This window comes from Sarcophilus harrisii, chromosome 1, assembly GCF_902635505.1.
Source record: "Sarcophilus harrisii chromosome 1, mSarHar1.11, whole genome shotgun sequence".
In the NCBI taxonomy this organism is placed as follows: domain Eukaryota; kingdom Metazoa; phylum Chordata; class Mammalia; order Dasyuromorphia; family Dasyuridae; genus Sarcophilus; species Sarcophilus harrisii.
The window spans coordinates 608,608,454-608,629,770 of NC_045426.1; the positions used below are offsets into that span (position 1 = coordinate 608,608,454).

At 33.6% G+C, this 21,317-nt stretch overlaps 1 long non-coding RNA gene across 1 annotated transcript in view; it reads right to left on the reverse strand.

Moving 5' to 3' along the window:
- The window catches only part of LOC105749376, a 33,935-nt gene extending 15,116 nt beyond the window's left edge, over positions 1–18,819 (reverse strand). Inside the window, exons 1-2 of the long non-coding RNA XR_004231083.1 lie at positions 18,731–18,819; positions 15,373–15,538 (exon numbers count right to left, since the gene is read on the reverse strand). This is a non-coding gene — a long non-coding RNA (uncharacterized LOC105749376). The remainder of the gene's footprint in view (positions 1–15,372; positions 15,539–18,730) is intronic.
- Positions 18,820–21,317: the final 2,498 nt, after the last annotated feature.

Sequence of the window (21,317 nt, forward strand, 5' to 3'; positions counted from 1 at the left end):
CACCCTATTCACACTTCTATCTAGAACATATACATGCAAACAACTTATTTTATAAATTACTAAGAACAATGGACTCCAGAGAACTTTATTAACTATTAGTTCTAGTTCCTGATACTTCACTATAGGTTTCTAAACCCTAACTTCAATTCATTAAGACTCATTGGATTCTGAATTGTAAGGATCCATAGAGGTTAGCTAGTCCAATACTCAATTTACACACATACACACACACACACACGTGTATATATACATATATATGTATATGTATACATAGCTATATCTCTCTATATTTATAGAGAGGTATACATACCTCTCTATAGGTATACATGAAGAGTGGTGTCTATAGAGGAGAAATTAGATTGTTCCAAAATCAATAAACAATACTTCTTCATCTTTGCTGCTTAACAGTCTTGCTCATGTCTTCTAATAAACAAGACTTACTCCTTTGCAAGTATAGATCCTCATCTATTACCACTGATCTTCTAACTTGGATTTAAGATTATAGGAATGTTGTCCTAGTCCTAGATAGGTCCTTGAAGACCACCTTGTCCATTTCAGCCCCATTATTTACAGATAAGGGAACAGGACACATAGAGATTAAATGGCTTCCCTACAGTCACATAGCTGATTTCTGGTATTTGAAACCAGGTCATCCTTACTGCAGTTCCTGAACTCTTCTCTTTACATCATATTTTTGTTGTAGCAGGACAAGTACATGTTAGAAGGAATGAATGGAAAGAAAAAATAATGAAAGTCCCATAGTATGCTAAATTGGAAACATAGGCCAAGATAACAACTTATATAGGTTCATAGCAAAAGAAGGGCTCAGCAGCCAAAAGATAGTGCAAGGGTCATTGTTATGGATCATAACTCTGCACATGAAACAAGGATTTTTACAAAGTGCTAACTCAGTGGAATTGATAAAACAATGGCTATCTAGATTAGCATAGTGATTAATAGTTCTCTAGTTCAGTATATTTACTTAGTACTTAATATAGTTCTACAAGATTGACAACTATTCTACAAAATTTACACCTATGATAATGTAATTATAATAGAGCATATAAGCTGGGACAAACTCAGCCAGACAGATTCATTCCATCTTTGGTCAGGTTCCTGGTGGCTCTCCTGGAGGGTCAGACACAGACTCGGAGACAGACTCTGCTGAAACAAAGGCTGGTCCAGAGACTTCCAGAAAACCAACCAGAACATTACAGGTCATAGGTATAGGAGTGAGAGGAAGTAAAGTACAGCAGAGTACCAAAGACAACCTGCTATTGAAGGCACTGGGCTATTGGGAAGAATAAAGTGCTATATAAAGGAGAGCTATTATTGTTTTTGTTTTAAACTCTGTCCAGAATTTTAAGATTTAGACCTAATATGTGCTTTAAAGGAGGGTCAATCTAACCCAAGCCTTTCATGTTCAGATGTGAGAATTGAGGTAAAAAGCTAAGTACCCAAAATTATGCAAGCATTTAAGAACAGAGTCAGAATTGAAACCCCACTTCTCTGATGCCAAATCCAGGGCTTTTCATCTTTATAACTCTAGGTCTTCAGATCTATGTTCCAGAAAAAATCCTAGGGGCATTGAAGTCAAAGGTATGTTGGAAGAGACTGTTTGTTCTCTCTTCTTTTTTCTCAGAAGAGTACATACCATGGAAGCAGGTGGGTATTTAATCAAAGTGGTACCAAGGAAATGCAGATGAAAATGAAGAAAACCAGGTTCTGTGATTAAACCCAATTACTCTATGATCATAATGACTTAAGAGTCCATTCTTAACATGGTCTAATAATTATACCAACAAATTGGAAATAGCTAAAAATAAAGGCAAGATTCCATTGTGTTTTTACACATTCTACTCTCTGTCTCTCCTTGTATCTTCTATCTCTGTTTCCGAGTTGGTTCTTTTCCTCATTTCCTTCTCTCCTTGCCTCTCTCTTTTCTTCCTCCCTTTCTCTCTCCCTTTCTTTCTTTCCTCCTCCCTTTCTATTTCCTATTTTCCCTCTCCCTCTTTCTCTTTCTCATTTTCTTCCTGTTTCTCTCTTTGCCTCTGCCTCTGTCTCTCTCTCCATCTGTCTCTTCATCTCTCTCTGTCTCTGTCTCTCTCCTTCTCTACCTGCCTCCCTCTCTGCCTTTGTCTCTCTTTTTCTTTCTCTTTGTGTCATTCTTTTTTCCTTCCCTCTCTGCCCTTCCTCTGTTTTTGTCTCTCTGTCTCTGTCTCTTTCTCTGTCTTTCTCTTTTCCTCTTCCTCTCCCTATTTTTCTTGCTTTTTCCCTGCTTCCTTCTCTCTGTCTTTCCTTCCTTCCTCCCCTCTCTCTTATTTTATTGATTCTATTCTTTTTTTTTAATCTATCATTTTTCCAAAATCTCTCTTACCTCTACTTTCTTCCCCCTCCCTAATAGAATACTTTCTTATAATAAAGAGTTCCAATTGGGGGAAAAAACATTAATGAATTGATTGTGTCTGAAAATTTAGGGCTCATTCTGCACTATAGCCCACTCCTATCTCACTGAGAATAAAGGAAAGAGATCATCACTGTCCAGTGTTTGAAACTCTTTGAATAAAATTCTAGGTCTAAATTCAGAAAGCCATGTATTCAAATCCTGCCTCAGATACATCATAACTGTGTGAATTTGAGCAAATCATTTAACTTTTGTTTGCCTTTGTTTCCTTCTCTATAAAATGGGGGTAATAAAAGCCCTTTCTTGTAAGGTTGTTGTGAGCATCAAAGGAGATAATGTGTAAAATCATTTAGCACAGTGCCTGGCACATAGTAGGTATTATATAACTATTTCCTCCTAGTGTTTTGAATTCACAATTTTGACCTTCTTTTCAATTCCAAATTCATGATATCTAACTTATACTTGATGCATGGCTGAAAAGTTAAAAAGCATGCTAGAAGACCCAAGGGGGAGACTGTTATCTCTAGGAATGGGTTATCAAAAAGAAGTGTTTGAATCAACTCCCTTCACTTTAACTAGACTTCTCCATCTAGCTATCTCAAGGGACACCTTAAACTCGCTGTGATGCCAAGGTTCTTTTTAATGCTAAGTCACAATGTGATTCTATGATCCTGCCAAAGAACAGTTATCAAGCACATCCAAACTTTTGTCTAACTTCTTTTACCTCAGTACTTGCCTTCCTCAATAGAGATGAGTTGCAATCAGAAGCACCTGTCACAGTGGCTGGCAATCAATAATACTCATGTTACCTCCTCACATTTCAATTATTTTCTTTTAAAAGCAGCTATCTGAGTTCTGATTTTAGAGCCCTACAGGGTTAAAATTCAAAATTTAGATACAAAATTTTAATTTTATGGTTCAGAAAACTGAAATGGAATTTTGTGTCGGGTTTGGATTTTGTTTTAAATTTTAAAAACCGAGAAACAAAATTTGCAAACATTTTTTTCACAAATAATTTCTTTTTTTTTTTATTTTTTTCGCCATCCGGATAATTTTAAAACCTTTGAAGTTGTTTTTTTCCCTCCTTTAAGAAACCCACTTTAAAATTAGATTTTAATAAATATTGTGAGGAACTAAATTTTCTTTGGTTCCTGAATTTTCAAAGGGTATAAATCCCAAAAAAATCTTCCACTTTCTTGTTCTTCTTTTTTTTTCCTTTTCCATCCATAATAAACAATTAATCTTCTTTTGTGGGAAATCCATTCATTTTCCAAAGGTTAATTTTTAAAAAGTTCCCACATTTTCCCACATCAGTTCCTTTTCTTTGAATCTTCTTGTATTCTCCGTGGCATTTCTTATGCAAAATATTCCATTTAAAAAACCCTATCCATTCTCCAAGATCTATTATTTTCCACACCACAAACAGGGCACCCATTTTCCCCATTTCCCTTTCCTTTTTGTATCTTTTTTAAACTGCCTTGGACAAAAGGTATAAATTTAAAAATTTTTGGGATTTCAAATTTCTTGATTATTAATTTACCAACAATGTTAGATTAGTTTTTTCCCTCAAATTTCTGTTTATTTTCCTTTTTTGAACCATATTTAATTAGGTGGTTGATTTTTATTAATAATATTTCATATTTTTAAATGGTTAAATAGAACTTGCTGAAAAATTGTTTTTTTCCCCATTTATTTTTCCTTTAAAATTGGCCCCTTATTTTGGTTTTAAAACTTTCTTAAAATTTTTCCCTTTTATTTTTTTTAATTTTGATTAGTTTTGTTTTAAAAACTTTTTTTTTTTTTTTTTTTTTTTTTTTTTTTTTTTTAATTTAATAGCCTTTTATTTACAGGATATATAATGGGTAACTTTACAGCATTAAAATTCAAACCTCTTGTTCCAATTTTCACCTTTACCCCCCAACCCTCCCTAAATGGCAGGATGACCAGTAGATGTTAAATATATTAAAAATAACTTAGATCATAATAAGTATAATGACCAAAAATTATTTTGTGTCAAAAAAGAATCAGACTCGAATTATTTACAATTACGTGAGAAATCAAAATGCAGGTGTGCATAAATATAGGGATTGGGAATTAATGTAATGGTTTTTTAGTCCCCCAGAGTTCTTTTTCGGATAGCTGGTTCAGTTATTGTCAATAGAAAGTTTGGTTGATCTTGTTGGAGGTGGCTGATCCATAGAACGGTCATCATCTATATTGTTGTTGAAATATTAATGATCTCCTGTCCTGCTCATTTACTCAGCATCAGTTTGTCTCTCCAGGCCTTTCTGAACCTCCTGTTGGTCACCAGAACAGTAATATTCCATAATTTTCATATACCCAATTTATTCAGCCATTTCCAACTGATGGACATCCATTCAGTTTCCAGTTTCTAGCCACTACAAAAGGGCTGCCACAAAATTCGAACAACAGGTCCCTTTCCCTTTTTATAATCTCTTTGGGATATAATCCCAGTATCCTTTGGATCAAAGGGTATGCACAGTTTGATAACTTTTTGAGCATAGTTCCAAATATTTCCAAAATGGTTGATTTGCACACCCACCAACAATGAATCAAGTCCCAGTTTTCCCACATCCCCTCCAACAATCATATTATTTTTCCTGTCATTTTAGCCAATCTGACAGGTGTGTGGTATCTTTAGAGTTGTCTTAATTTGCATTTTGATTAATAATGCTTGGGATTTTCATATGACTAGAAAGTTTCAATTTTCATCTAGTTTACATATCCTTGACCATTTTTCAATTGGAGAATGGCTTGATTTTTTTATAAATTAATTAATTTCATATTTTTTGGAAATGAGGCCTTTATCAGAACCTTTGCTGTAAAAATATTTTCCGTTTATTGCTTCCTTCTAATCTTGTCTGATTAGATTTGTTTGTAAAAAACTTTTCAGTTTGGTATAATAAAATTTTCTATTTTGGGTCAGTAATGATTCTATTTCTGCTTTGGTCATAAAGACCTTCCCCTTCCAAGGTCTGAGAGTAAACATCCTATTTTCCTCTAATTTATTAATGATTTCATTTTATGCCTAGGTCATGAACCCATTTTTGACCTTATCTTGGTGTACTATATGGATCACTGTTTTCCATATTAGTTTCAATTTTCCCAGCAATTTTTATCAAAATAAGTTTTATCCCAAAGTTGGGATCTTTGGGTTTTCAAAGACAGGTTGCTATTTTGTTGACTGTTTTATCCCTTGAACCCTTATTCCACTGATCAACTAATCTATTCCTTGAATCCAATAGTTTTGGAACTGCTGCTCTATAATATAATTTTAGATTTTACAGCTAAGCCACCATCATTTGATTTTTTTTTCATTAATTTTGAAATTTTTGACCTTTGTTTTTCCATTGAACTTTGTTGTTATTTTTCAGGTCATTAAAATATTTTTGGGGTCGATTGGTATGTAAATAAATAGATTAGTTTGGTAATATTGTCATTTTATTATATTTGTCGCCCTATCCAAGAGTTTTAATATTTTTCCAATTGGTTAGACGATTAATTTGTGAAAGTGGTCTGTAATTTTTATAAAGTTTCTGTTTTCCCTTGGGAAGATTCCCAAATTTTTTAATATGTAGTTCTTTAAATGGAATTTCTTTGTAACTCTGGTTTTGGATTTTGTTGTGATATAAAGAATGTTTGATGACTTATGTGGTTTATTTTATAACCAGAATTTGTAAAGTTGTGATTATTTCTAATAACTTTTTAGCAGAATTCGGGGTTTTCTAATATACCATCATGTCATGGAAAGAGTGATAATTTTTCCTCATTGCCTTTTTTTTTCCTTTAACTTTTCTAGTTTATTGCTATATAAGCTAATACAATATTAAATAAACGGGATAGTGGGCAACCTTGTTTCCTCCAGATTTTTGGGAATGGTTGAGTTTGTCTCCATTACATATGATGCTTCTGATGGTTTTAAATAGATGCTGGATTTTTTTGGAAATTTTATTCCCATACCTATGTTTTAAAGGAATGGATGTTGGATTTTATCAAATGCTTTTCATCTATTGAGATGATCATTGGTTTTTGTTAATTTTTAAACATGGCCAATTATATTGATAGTTTTCAATATTGAAAGCCCCCATTCCGGTAAAACCTACTTGATCATAGTGTATTATCTTGGAAGATTTTCGTTCTTTTTGTAATATCTTATTTAAATTTTGCATCAAATTCATTAGGGAGATTTTAAATTTTCTTTTCTGTTTCAGCCTACCTGGTTTAGGTATCATACCATGTCTGTGTCATAGAAGGAATTTGTAGGACTCCTTCATTCCTATTTTATCAAATAATTTATATAATTGGGGCCAATTGTTCTTTAAATGTTTGGTAAAATTCACATTAAATCCATCTGGTCCTGGGGATTTTTTCTTGGGAGTTTTTAACCTTTCATTTTTTTCTGAAATGGGACTATTCAACAATTTCCTCCTTGTTAGTCTGGGAAGTCATATTTTAGGTAGTCATCCATTTCACTTAGGTTATCAAATTTATTGGCATAAAGTTGAGCAAAATAACTCCTTATTATTTCTTAATTTCCTTCCTTGGGGAAAGTTCTCCTTTTCATTTTAAGACTACTAATTTATTTTCTCCTCCTTTTTAATCAGATTTACCAAAGGCTTATCTATTTTATTGGCTTTTTCAAGAACCAATTTAGTTTTATTAATTAGTTCAATGATTTTTATTTCAATATTTTTAATTTCTCCTTTTAATTTTAGAATTTCCAATTTAGTATTTGATTGGGGTTTTTAATTTGGTCTTTTTTTAGTTTTTAGTTGCAAGCCCAATTCATTAATCTTTTCTTTTTTCTGTTTTATTCAAGTAAGCCCAAGGATATTTCCTCTTATTACCGCTTTGTATCCCCTTTTGGTATGATGTCTCATCATTGTCATTATCTTGAGGAAATTATTAATTTATCTATAATTTTCTTCACCCAATCATTCTTTTTAAGATGAGATTGTTTTAGTTTCCAATTACTTTTGGTTATTTCCAATTTTTTTTTAATGTAGTTTTTTATTGCATCATGATCTGAAAAAAAGCATTTATATTTCTGTTTCTTATTTAATTTGATTTTATGTCCAAATATTAATTTTGAATAGGTTCCATGAATGCTAGGAAAATATTTCCCTTCATTCCTTTATTTAAAGATCCAAATACCTTTTTTTTTTTGTTTCTTTTTTCTTTTTTTTTGTTTTGTGGTTTGGGTTGTTTTTTGAAGTGGGTTGAGATTCCCTCTATTAAGTTTTGTTGTTTTTTTTGCATTTTAATTTCCTTAGGAAGTGAGTGCCATCCACGGTGATATATGTTTAATATTGATATTGTTGTTGTTTATGATTTTTAGAGGATGTGTTTTTCTTATTTTTTAATTAGATAATTTTTCTTTTTGTTGATTGAGATGAGCCCCCTTTTTGATTTCACCTAAGAAAGATTTTTGTTTTTCCTTTATTATATGTATCCCTGTTTAAATGTGTTTTTTAAAAAAATATTGTAGGGTTTGATTTGATGTTTTATTTTCTTTTATGGGGAGTTATCCCATTAATTTGGTTAAATTAAAATTTTTTCCTATCCTTAACCCCAATTTTGTTTATTATTTTGCCTCCCCAATTTTTTTTCTTAGTCCTTTTACGTATTATCCTTTTATAATCCCTCCTCCCCAGTTTTTCCCCTTTTCCCTTTTTATTTTTTTTTTTTTTCCTTTCCCCCGTTTTTAAGGAGGGAGGGTTTTTTAAAAAAAATTTTTTTTTCCTTTTTGGAATGAAAGGTAAGATTACACAATGTTTCCCTTCTAAATTTCAGATATGATAAGTTTTTAGCCTTTTGGGGATGTGGTTTTTTTTTTCTTCCCCTTTTCTGCCTTCCCTTTTTCTATTTTTTATGTTTATATTTTCAAATTTTAATGTTTTTTTTTGTATTCCACAAAGAAAAACCCAAAGTTATTTTTTTTTCTGATTCTTGAGTTTTTTTGGGTCTTTTTGTTTAATTTTGGTTTTTTTCCAGAAATGAATTATTTTTTTAAAGTCCATTTTTCCCTGAAGAAAATGTAGTGGGGTTTATTTTTGCTATCCCGTTTTGTGTTGAATATTTTTGGTTTTTTTTTTAAAGGGTTGGGTGACCCTTTTTCTGGTTTTTAAATTTTTTTTTGGTGTTGTAAAATTTTTTTTATTTGATGTTCTGAAATTTTGCCCAAATATTTTGGTGTTTTTTTTTTGGTTTTTTCAGAAGGTGTTGTAATTTTTATTTTTTTATTTTCTGATTTTTAATTGGTTTTTTTGATGATTTTTTAAAATAGTATTTGGTTTTTTTTTCATAAGTTTGGAAAGTCAATAATTCAGATTATTTCCCAGATTTTTTTAAGTTTTTTTTAGAAGTAGATAATTATGGTTTTTCAGTTTGTTTTTTTTTTTTTTTATGATTTTTTTTTTCAATGTATTGTTTAATTTTTGTTTTTTTTAAAAATTTTTTTTTTTGCTTTTTTTTTTCTGTATATGTCATTGGTTTTAATTATTTTTTGTCTTTTTTTTCCATTTACTTTTTTTTAGTAATTATTTTTTTTCCAATTAAGTCCTACTTTTTGTGTTTTTGTTTTTTCCAATTACGGATCCTACTTTTAGTAATTTTTTTTTTTTCAATTCCAAATTTTACTTTCCTGTATTTTTATTTTTCACCCAAATTTGACTTCCTGGGAATTTTTTTAATTTCCCAAAACGGGGTTGTTCTTTTGTAAGGTTTTCCTTTCCCCTTTATTTCTAACTTTTTGAGACTTTTTAATTCTTTCTTGGGAAAATTATGTAAAGGAGGACAGTCTTTATTTTTTGTGTTTGAGGTTCTTCGATTTTGACCTGCTTTTTCGATAGAAGTTATTGTTCTTTTTCATCTTTTTATTCATGTTTTAAAGCCTTTGGGTAGGTCTCTAGGCAAGGTTAATTCCTTGCAGAGCAGGGAAAGATTTAAAGATTTCCGGCCTGAGGATGGGAGTGCTCTGGGTGAGAGTTTTTCCCCAACAGGAAGTGGATTCAGCATCCAGACAAACGGCTTAGTGGGCTGGGATTTCCCATTGCCCGGGAGAGACGGGTAAAGTGTACTGCCCCAGGCCGGGCCTCTTGTGGGACTGTGAGTATTAGCAGCAGAGCAGACCGCAGACCGCCTGGAACTCGCCCCATGTTCCTGCCCACCAACGGCCCGGAAAGCTTATGGCCCCGCCGAGCTCCACTGTGCAGATTGGAGGCAACCGGGCCGCCCCCCTGCCGGGGATCCAACGCCCAAGGAAAAGCCCTTACTGCGGGTTGGGGGCCCGCTTGTGTGAATCGTGCCTTCACCTCGGTTTGAGACCTCCTCGGAACCCACTTTCCCCGCTGGCCGCCCCCCCCTGGCCCCCGAACAACCTTTTTTGCGGCGTTTTTTGGCAGGTGAGTTGTTCTCTTCTTATCTTTCAAGGGAGCAAGATATTTTGAGGTTTTATAATATTTAAACAGGTGAGAAGAGTTAGAAAGTCGGTGTGTCTTCTCCCATCTTGGGCCCCCTAGTAATTCTTGGTCATAAATTCCCCCTTCCACAGGCTGAGAGGTAAAATCCATCTCTTCCAATTTATTTATAATCTCATTCTTATGCCCAAAGGAAATTTTTCTATTCCCCCTCCCCCCCCCCCCCCCCGTGATTTGACAAGGCCTGTAATATCCAACCATTAAAGATATACCAGCAGATCTATCCACCTTCCTCATCATTGTTTTTAATAGACAAATCTGAACATTTATTAATATATGAGTCTTAAGTGTAGGGAATGCTTTGAGTTCAGATTTGTTTTCTTCTGTTTGTTTTTATTTTTATCTAGTATTTATATTACAATGAGGAACAGTAGAGAGATAGGTTCCAGGGAAACCCTGGACTCAAATCTAGCCTCTGTGAATATAAGTTATATGCTCATTAACTTTTTAGTGCTCTAGAAAACTTTTTAGTTTAGTTTAGTTCAGTTTAGTTGCAGGGAACATAGCTACCTATGTAAAGAAAGACTTATTTTATTCTTCCTTCTGTCAGTGAAATAAAATAGTAGATCTAGTCAACTAGCCTACTTTTCACATGCCTTGTGAAGACCAAGTTAGCACCCTGGATACCCCAGAATCAGTGGAGTTAGGATAAACAAAAGTCTTTGGTCTTTATTCTTGGTCTTTAAAAGGAACTGATGGTGGACCCAGACCTCCTTCTTCCTTGTTACGCAAAGTGACTTGGCTTGTTTTACTTACCCCAATCCTTCCCACAATTCTCTGTATAAATCAAAAGACTGAATCAGCACAGTATAGTGGGAAAAGCTATTTTCCAAAAATATGCTAATAGAGTATTGTCCAGTCGGTAGTTAGCCTTAAGTGCTTGGCTGTCTGTCCTCAGTGCATCAACTCAGAGTTTTTAGCCCTTTACATCTTGCGCTTTTTTTTTTTCTTTTAGAACACAGGTGGCCATTCCATCACTGACTTCTCAAGGAGGTGAGAGCCACCAAAAGGATGTGATCACATCCTCTCTGACTTCTCAGGAAAGGAGGTGAAAACACTGAAAAGGAGATGATCATGCCCCACTGACTTCTCAGGAAATGGTGAAAAACGAAAAGGGATGATCAACCCTCCCACATCTCAGGAAGGGAGAAAACACCAAAAAGTGGGATAGCGGGTTTCTGGGCAAAGGGGCATTGAAACAGGGTATGCAAAACCCTTTGCATGGGAGGTCTTACACAAAAATAAATAATGTAAATATTATGATTCTCCCCTCAAGGTGCGGCTCAATGTGGGTAACAAACATGAATTGTACATGCAAGTAGTGGTATAAAAACAATATGAATCAACCTGGTGTTTAAAAAATTTACAGAAGTTTAGAAGGGGTATTAAACAAGTCACACATACCCTTTTCTTCAGCAGCCAAGAATACCAAACCAACTTTGTCCATTGTTTCCATGTCAGGGAATCCAATGTCCCCAAGTTTTTGAAGTCCTACAATAGTCTTTTTATGTGTTAGGAAATCCAATGATTCCTATAGATTTTGAAGTCCTGCAATAATCTTAATAATTTCTCAGAAAATTCAATGATTCCTGAAGGTTTTCAAGTCCTACAACAGTCTTATCAGGTCTCAGAGAATCCAAGTCCAATAATTTTTGATGTCCATGAGTCAAATAACTGCCATGCTCTTTCAGTGGTGGGCACAATCAGCAATGGAACCACACAGTGTTTCTTGAGTCTTCTCCTTCATTTCAAGGGTCTGCTCCATCTCTCTCTGATGGACAAGGTGAATATGCTTGTTGGCACCCATATGATTCCTTCTCCATTTGTGAGCAAAACAAACCCTCTCCCCTTACATTCACCATTTTCTGGGTTTCTCCACATTACCTGGCAATTATCTAAAGATAGTGGAGCTGCTCACACTGGACATTGTACTTCTTGTGAGTTATAAAACCTGTCTGCTGGAGCCAGTGCATCTTTGTCAAAAATCAAGAAATTAATAGTATAAAGGATTAGATTTAGAAGTTCTCTAGGGTTACCTGTGGCTTCCCCCTTCCTTTGTTTTTGGAGGAGTGTCTTAATGTCTCTGTTTCTCCTCTCTACTATTGCTTGTTCTTGAGGATTAAAGGATTTGCCAGGGGTGTGTAAAATCTTATACTGTGCACAAAAGTGTGCAAAATGTTTAGAATTATTTGCAGGTCTATTATCTGTTTTTATTACTTATGGCACACCCATAATTGCAAATGCTTGTATAAGGAATTCAGTGACCATTCGGGCTGTCTCTTTTGCTGCTGGTATTGCAAAAGTGAATCCTGAAAAGATATCTACAGGGTAGATGCATGGGTAAAAGACAGATGACCAAAAGATTTATAATAGGTCACATCCATTTGCCAAATTTCACTGGGTTTCAAACCATAAGGGTTCTTCCCTGGAGGCAGTGTAGGAGAGTGGAAAGGAAGGCAAGCTGTACAGGTTTTATGCTCCTAGCTTCCTCTCTTGTTATTCCAAATTGTAAACATAAAGCTTGATGAGCCTGATTGTTGGAATCTTTACAAAATGTCAAGCCATTAGAGTTGATAGAGACAATAATTATCTAATTTAGCATGGTTCAATATGATTGATTTGATCTTAGAAGGAGATATTTTGGGCCAGAACTTGAAACAAGGATACTAAGTACAACTGATAGAAACGATGCTTGTGTTCACACCTTTAGAGAGCTCATAGAAGCAAGACATATTTAAGTACTCATTGGAGTTCACATGTTTGGGAAATTTCAGAGTTTAGAAAGAGATATTCGAATTCACACCTCTCTTGAAGTTCTTAGAGCCAGAGAGCACTCTGGGAGATAACCCATAATCCCTCTCTCTCAGAGGAGGAGTTAACCTTTGGGAGATCATATATATAGAGGAAGCTCTTAGAGCTTGAAGGGTCTTACTTCAGAACATTGACTGGGGTCAGAGAGGAGCACTCTGGGAGGAAGCCCACAAGCCCTCTCTTTGAGGCAAGAGAGATTCATTGAATCTTCCATCTTGGTGTTGGCTGGAGGCTGAAGAAAGCAGAGGCAGAAGCCAAGGACAAAGCTGCAAGAGCTCTTAGAACCAAGCAGAGAGATAGACCTCAACTAATCGAGCTGTTTTGGAAGGAGAAAATAAACATTTGCATTTTTACCAGCTGGCTGAGATTTTGGGTGATTATTTACTGGTAATTGAAATTAAAGCTGCCTCCCGAAAACCTCCCTGAGAAACTTGCTTTCTCCCAGAGAGAACTATTATTATTATTTTAAAGAAGAAGATCACCAACACCTGATGATATTTAAAATGAGGTTCTTGGGCTTCTTGAAATACAGGAGCATTGGCCAACATAGTTAGAAAGCTAACTGTCTTTGAATTACCATCAAAAATAGGACCTGGAAGTCCACTATGAGAGTGGAGATGCAAGATATAAATCTTACCTGGAAGTTTTCTCACTTGCTCTTGAAGTTACTTAAAGAGCTGATATATATTAGAGGCTACAAATTTTATTTGGGCTGTGGCAATTCTTTGTATTTCCTGGTCAAGGGGACTTCTTCAGTGAAATTAGGGTCCTTAGTCCACACATTGGGCACCAAATGTGAAGATCAAGTTAGCACCCTGGATACTCCAGAATCAACTGGAGTCAGGATAAGCAAAAGTCCTTGGGCTTTATTCTTGGTCTTTAGGGGTAGAAGTGAATTGGATGGACGCAGGATATCCACAATCTCCTTCTTCCTTATCTACCGTCAAAGTGACTCTGGCTTGTCTTACTCTACCTCCTAATCCTTCCCACAATTCTCTCTATACACCAAAAGATTGGACCAGCACAGAATAGTGGGAAGGGCCATTTTCCAAGCATATACTAATAGAGTATTGTCCAATCAGTAGTTAGCTTTAAATGCTTGGTTGTCCTTCCTCAGTGCATCAACTCAGAGTTTCAGCCCTTTACAATACCTGACAAGTAATAGGCACTTAAGTTGTATGTTCAACTATTATTCAAAATTCCAACATTGTTCCAAATTATATCCACAAACACATCCAAACAAAAAATACCTTCCTCTGTCACATCGGAAAATGTCAAAATATTCTATCTATTAGAATTTGATGCTACTAAAACTATAATTACTAAGACATGGGTTTCAAGTTTTCCTGATAACAGGATAGGATTTCACAACACCATACAGCCTACATTTCCCAGTCCCCTTTATGGTTGTGTTCAACATCTGTGAGACATCTGGGTTTATCATTCATGAGGGTAGGAGAGAAAGACATTATCACTGTGATAGTAGGTTTAACTGCATAAATAGACATAGAATGTTTCAAGTATGTTTTAAACTTTCTTTTAAGTTCAAGGATACCTTTAAAAGAAACATACATCCATCATTTCAGGGATATATTCTCTTTAAGCTATATCCCAGTTCGTTGTCATCTCTCAATTTCAATATTTTCTTAATAAGTTTTCCCTTCTTTGTCTTCTTCCCTGTCCTGGAATCTAAAACAAACATATTTCATACTTATTCAAGAAAGTGCAGAGGACCTTTAGTTGGTTAACTTTAATGTCATAGAAGTTTTAAAAATCTGAAAGCCAAAAAAAAGAATAGATGTTCCTTCATACTGACAACAGAATGAAGAAAAAGCTCCCACTAAACACACTTCATTTTTTTTCTACCCAATAATCTCCTCCATGGATTCAAACACTTTTATCCTTTATTATATCCAGGTCTTGCCTGGCTTTTTAAAGTTGTTTCTTAAAATTATCTAGCCACAGTCTTCCCCTTTGTACATGCTTTAAGTATTCATAGGAATTTTGAGACAAAGAAGCTTTCTCACTTAACAACTCCATGAAATTTCTTATACCTAAAATTTGTGAAACTTGTTCTTTTGTTTGTTTCTTTTTGTTTTTATTTTTTACATTTCTTCTATTTTCTGTTTGTAGATCTTGTATATCCCCATGAAGGTGGCCTTATTTCAGAGATAGGTTGGAAGTCATGCAAGGAATTCTGCAATTTTTCATAAGTAATCTTCTCCACTCTCTTTTTATTTAATTGTGGAGCCCAATTTGTTCATTAACAATGCTTGTCTATAAGTGAATACATTGTTGATGGTAGTCAGGTAACATAATGGATATAGCATCAGACAAGGAGTCAGGAAGACCTGAGTTTAAATCTACCTTCAGACAGTTACTAGATGTGTGAACCTCAGAAAAATCACTTAAACCTGTTTGCCTCAGCTTTTTCATCTTTAAAAGGAGCTGGAGAAGGAAATAGCTTTGTCAAGAAAACCCAAACTGCATCATAAAGAATCAAATACAACAGAAATGACTAACAACAATTTTGTATGCATGTATATAAATATAATATCTATTGGGGGGGAAGAGAGATGAACAGAAAGACAAAATTTTATGATTGTAAAATATTATCTATTATGCAATATGAGTAGCAAAAGTCTGTGTACTTCTTACCTGTGTCCTCACTTAGGATTTCTTTTTAATGCATTTGTAAATTATTTTCATGAATATATTGATTAACTAGAAAAGTAGGTATATTCATTAGGAGGTCTGTCATCCTTTTCCACAGTACTTTGGCAGCTTCTATATTAAAGGACTGGAGGGTATGGAATATGATATTCTAGAAAACAAAGGAAATTAGATTACAACAAAGAATTAAGCACCAGGCAAAACTGAACATAATATTTTTAGGGAAAAAAAGGATATTCAGTGAAATAGGGAATTTTCCAAATTTCTTCATAAAAATGCCAGAACTGAACAGAAAATTAATCTTCAAAGACAAAACTTAAGAAAAACATAAAAAGATAAATGGGAAAGAAAAATATTTTTTGATAAGATTAAAATGTTTACATTCCTACATGGAAAGATGATAAATATAATTATTTTTTAACTTGTAACTCAAATGGATCTGTTGAGAAAATTAGGAGTATATGTAGAAAGAAGATGTAGATATAAATTGTCTTCGATATCATAATATTTTTTAAAAGTTAAGGGGTGAGGGAAAAGGGATTGAACTAGAAGATAAGGAAAGTGGGAGACAGAATAAGGTAAACTGCATTACCTGAAGAGGCTCAAAAGACCTATTACAGTAAAGGAAAAGAAAGGAGAAGGTGAGCATTATTTGAACCTTAGGCTCATAAGATTTGGCTGAAAGACAAAATAATAAATGCATTTAGTTGGTTAGAGAAATTTATCTTACCTTATAGGGAATTAAATGAGGAAAGGAGAAAGAAAAGGGAGGGGGGATGCTGATAGACTTGAGGGAAGAATTAGGAGGAGAAAGGGAAAAGAAAAGGTGAGGGGTTGATAGAAGGGAGGGTGGACTGAACAAAGTTGTGATCAGAAGCAAAACATTGGTGAGGAGGTACAGAATGAAAGTTAAAGGAAAGAAAATATATAATTTCCCTAATGAATATTGATGCAAAAAATTTAAATAAAACATTAGCAAAAGATTGCAGCAATTTAACACTAAGATTATACACTGTGCCCAGATTTATACCAGGAATGCTGGTAGTTTTAATATTAAGAAACCCATTGACATAATTGCTCATATCAATGAAAAAAGTAACAAAAATCATATTGTCTTAGAAATGCTAGTTTTAGTGGTAAAAGAAAAAAAGAAATTAAAGAAATTAGAATATGCAATAAGGAAACAAAATTTGCAGATGATATGATGGTACATACTTAAGTATCCTAGAGAATCAACTAAAAATCTTTTTAAAATAATTAACAACTTTTGCAAAATTTATATATAAAATAAATTTACATAAATCATGAGCATTTCTATATATTACTAACAAAGCCTAGAAGCAAGAGATAGAGAAATGTCATTTAAAATAATTGTGAACAATATAAAATATTTGGGAGTCTATCTGACATAACAAATGCAGGAACTATATAAACACAATTACAAAATCCTTTTTACATACAAAAAAGTAAGATCTAAACAACTGGAAAATGATCAATTAATAGTAAAAATGACAATTCTACCTAAATCAGTCTAGTTATTCAGTGCCATATCAATCAATCTACCAAAAATTATTTTATAAAACTAGAAAAAATATTAACAAAATTCATCTGGAAGAAAAAAAGATAAAAAAATGTCAAAGGGAAATAATGAAAAAATACAAAGGAAAGGGTCATAACCATATCAGATCTAAAACTATATTATAAAGTAGCAATCATCAAAATCTGGTCCTCTCTAAGAAAAAGAGTGGCAAATCAGTGTAATAGACTAAAAAGACACAGTACTAAATGACTACACTAATTTACTGCTTAATAAACCAAGAACTTCAGCTTCTGGGATAAGAACTCACTATTTGACAAAAACTACTGGACAAAACTGGAAAACAAGATGGCTGAAACTAGGCATAGGCCAATATCTCACACTCTATACCAAGGTAAAGTCAAAACGAATACATGTTTTATACATTAAGGTGATATTATACATAATTTAGGAGAGCAGGGAATAGTTCACCTGTTAAGTCTTTGGAGAAATGAGGATTTTATGACCAAACAGGAAGTAGAAAACATTATGAAATGCAAAACCAATAATTTTGATTATATCAAGATAAAATATTTTGCACAAACAAAACCAATGCAATCAAGAAGGGAAGCACAAAGCTGAGAAACAAGTTTTACAGCCAATGTTTCTGATAAAGACCTCATTTCTAAAATATATAGAGAATTTAGTCAAATTTATAGCTATTCCCAATTTAATTATGAAGAAATTAAAGCAATAATTATATGAAAAATGCTCTAAATCACTATTTTTTAGACAAATGAAAATTAAACTACTCCGAGATACTGCCTTATGCCTATCAAATTGACTTAAGTTTACAGAAAAAGAAAATGATAAATGTTGGAGGGAATGTGGGAAAACTAAGATACTGAAGCATTGTTGATAGAGTTGGAACTTCTCCAACTATTCTGAAGAGCAATTCGCAACTATGTCCAAAAGGAAAAAAAAAACAAAAAACTGCAAATACCCTTTGATCCAACAATACCACTATGTGGGACAAGACCACCGATTCAAATAAATCAAATAAATTAAGATTTCTCAAGGTAAAATCCTCATTTTCTCAGAAAGGAATTGTATTACAATATCATGAGAAAGGATGTCCTCCTCTCCACAAGCAATTAGGCAGGGAGAGGCAAGATCCAGTAAACAGACAAGAATTACATAGGGGCCTGGGCTAATGCTCTCTATAGGATGAATCTTTGCCCTGATTAGTCAGGATAAATGACCTCACATTCTAAGTCATAAATGAGGAAGAACTTTCAACCCTACCATATCTTTAGGATTACTAAATTACCTTATATGGGAGTTTCAGTGCCAAGGTGGCCCTACTTAGTTTCCCAAAGAAAAGGTCCCCTTCCTTCTAAACCATGTGATTTCTGCAGAAAGAAACCTGGTCCTGGGACACAGCCAAACTTCACTCAATTTTATAATTCTGTCTCCATCTTATGAGATAGCTTTCACTGTTCACTTCATTCACCACTATTTAGTCAATATCCCAAAGAGATCATAAAAAAGGGGGAAAGCATTTAGACATAAAACAAATATTTATAACAGCTATTTTTGTATTAGCAAATGATTGGAAATTGAGGAGAAGCTCATCAAATGCAGAAGTTCTGAACAAGTTGTATTTTATTAATGTAATGAAATGTTATTGTGTGATAAGAAATGATGAGCAGGTGGATTTCAGAAAAAGCTGGACTTATATGAACTGATGCTAAGTGAAGTGAGCAGAACAAGGAAAACATTGTACAGACTAACAGCAAGATTTTGTAATGATCAGCTATGACAGACCTTTAGCTCTTCTCAACAATGTAGTGATCCAAGTCAATTCCAAGACAATTGTAATGTAAAATACATTCCCCATCCAGAGAAAGAACCATTGAGTCTGAAAAAAAAATCAAAGCATACTATTTAGATTTTTTTTTCTTTCCCATGTTTCTTTTTCCTTTTGTTCTGATTCTTTCACAACACAACTAATATGGAAATATGTTTAACATGATTGTTCATATGTAACCTATGTTGAATTGCTTGCTGTGTTGGGGAGAAGTGAGAGGAGAAAGGGAGGAAAACAAAATTTGGAACTCAAAATCTTACAAATATAAATGATGAAAATTGCCAAAAAATTCTCTCTGTGCCTTGGTTTCCTCATATGTAAAATGAGAACAAAAAATAATAACATCTATTTCACAGGACTACTCAGGATTAAATAAAATAACATAAAATTTTCTTTGCAAACCTTAAAGCACTGCTATTTCGGGAGCCAATATAATTATAAAGAGATTGAAGGAAAAGACAGTCAGAACTAATTATAAGTGCCATCTATTAATCATTTTTAGTTCCTTCTAAAATTTCAAGTTGGTTTTACTTATTACTCACATTTTATCTATTGGTACATTTACATCAGACTACAAGTGTGTTTCCAACTCTTTTCTCTAGAAGTTTCACTTCTGCACAATCTGTTATTCTCTTTTTTTTTTTTTTTTTGGTCCTGTTATTTTTCATAATATCTGATATACAGGTATAGCCAGGATTTAAAAAAAAAAATCATCTTGATAATCTCTGTAAATTTTCTGCTAGTCACATTTTGCCAAACATTCATTCTTCATGTGACCCATATCCTAGTATGATTCATGGTCCAGAATATTAAATTATTTTTCTTCAAAATTACCCATTCGCTCCTTGTGTCTTCTCTTTTCTGATATAGTCATAATTTTTAGCTGGAAGAAGAGAAGAAAACATTACTTGTGCCCTGAATTTCTTAAATATGACTTCAAAATAATTAGAGATTACAGATTTCTTATGGCAGCATCACTATCCTTATCTATGTGAAAATAGTAAAAATAGATACACATAATGTCTTGGAAACTTCCTAATCACTATCCAACTCTTAATTTCTGTTTCAGTTTTCATAATGATCATTTTTATTCCTGATTTTCATTTGGGAAATACCACCTTCCAAAAAGCATTCTTTCTCTTAGGACTAATAGACCACTTGCCATTTATAGCTCATAGTATCTGTAAAACCTACTTGTTTTGCTCTCTATATAATATGATCTCTGGGTTTTAGAATCCTGGAATAGAGTTTGAAGAAATAATAAAAACTATCTAACTCAAATCTGTAAAATTAGGGGGTTAGATGAACCCCTGGGTTTCCCTCCAGCCTTAGAGTTATATGATTCCATGATCTTATCCCATAGCTATGTTTACTGTTTCTTATTTTTGTCCTCTGTGTCCCACTATTTTGTACACCAATATTTTAATGCTATTTTCCTCTCAAAATTCTCAGAACCTTTGTCATTCTGTTTTAATTGCTAGACAGTTTCTTGTATACTGTTTAGGAACTCTTTCCCCTTTTTAATATTCTGGAACAAGGAAAGCATTCCTCAAGCTCTTTCATTTTTCAAACAAGGAGATCAGTTTGCATTTATAGAACGCATTGCTCATGATTGCCTTTGGCATGAAAATGAACATAGAAAAAGAAAAAATCCAGTGGAGAACTAGAACAATTATTTTGGCTTCAGTGTTTCTAGTAGTACCTCAGTTCTTTGTGTCTCCCTATGAATACTCTTCCTGTAAGCTTCTATGGCAAAATGCCTGTTTGCCCCTGGCATCCTGGACATGTGGGGGTCTCCTTGGAATGCTGCCTATAAAGGATGCTTCATTTTCTCACTTGTCCCTGTTAAGCCTCTACTAATCTATTCAGGCATGAAAAATTAACTCTATTTGGTCTGCTAGGTTTCAGCCAGGCTTCATTGATCCATAACTAAACACAAATAAATATAACTGGAATATTCCAAAATCTATTAATTAACATTTTCTTTTTTTTTTTTTTTTTTGACAAATTTATTTATCACCGGGATTTTTCCCTCTTCGTGACTCTTAGACAGGTATTTTTATTCCTATTTTTTGATGTTAAGTAATTTACTTAAAGGGACAAGTATATTTAGCTCAAAAACTCTGGTTTTTGAATACACTATGGCACCTCAAATGATATAGAATATATGCTTTATCTTCCACAAAAGTTCTAGTTCAACATATCTTTATGGTGTGGAGATTACTCTAGGAACTCCAAGGTTATACTAGCTACCAATCTGGAAAAGCAGAGTTTAAGCACATTGATTTCCTTGGCCAGGACTAAATTATGATAAGTACACCACAAGATTAACTGTTTTTTTTTTTTTGTTTTTTTTTTTTTTGTTGTTGTTGTTGTTGTTGTTGTTGTTTTTTGAGTTATAATCTTCAAAGTTCACCTGAAGTTGAAAAGTAGTTGTAATCTGTGTCAGTGAAGGCAAGTACTGATAGTGACAAAACCAAATACCCTCAAGGTATTTAAATGATAAAATAACGTAAGGGTTGAACATTTACTGTTCCTCAATGA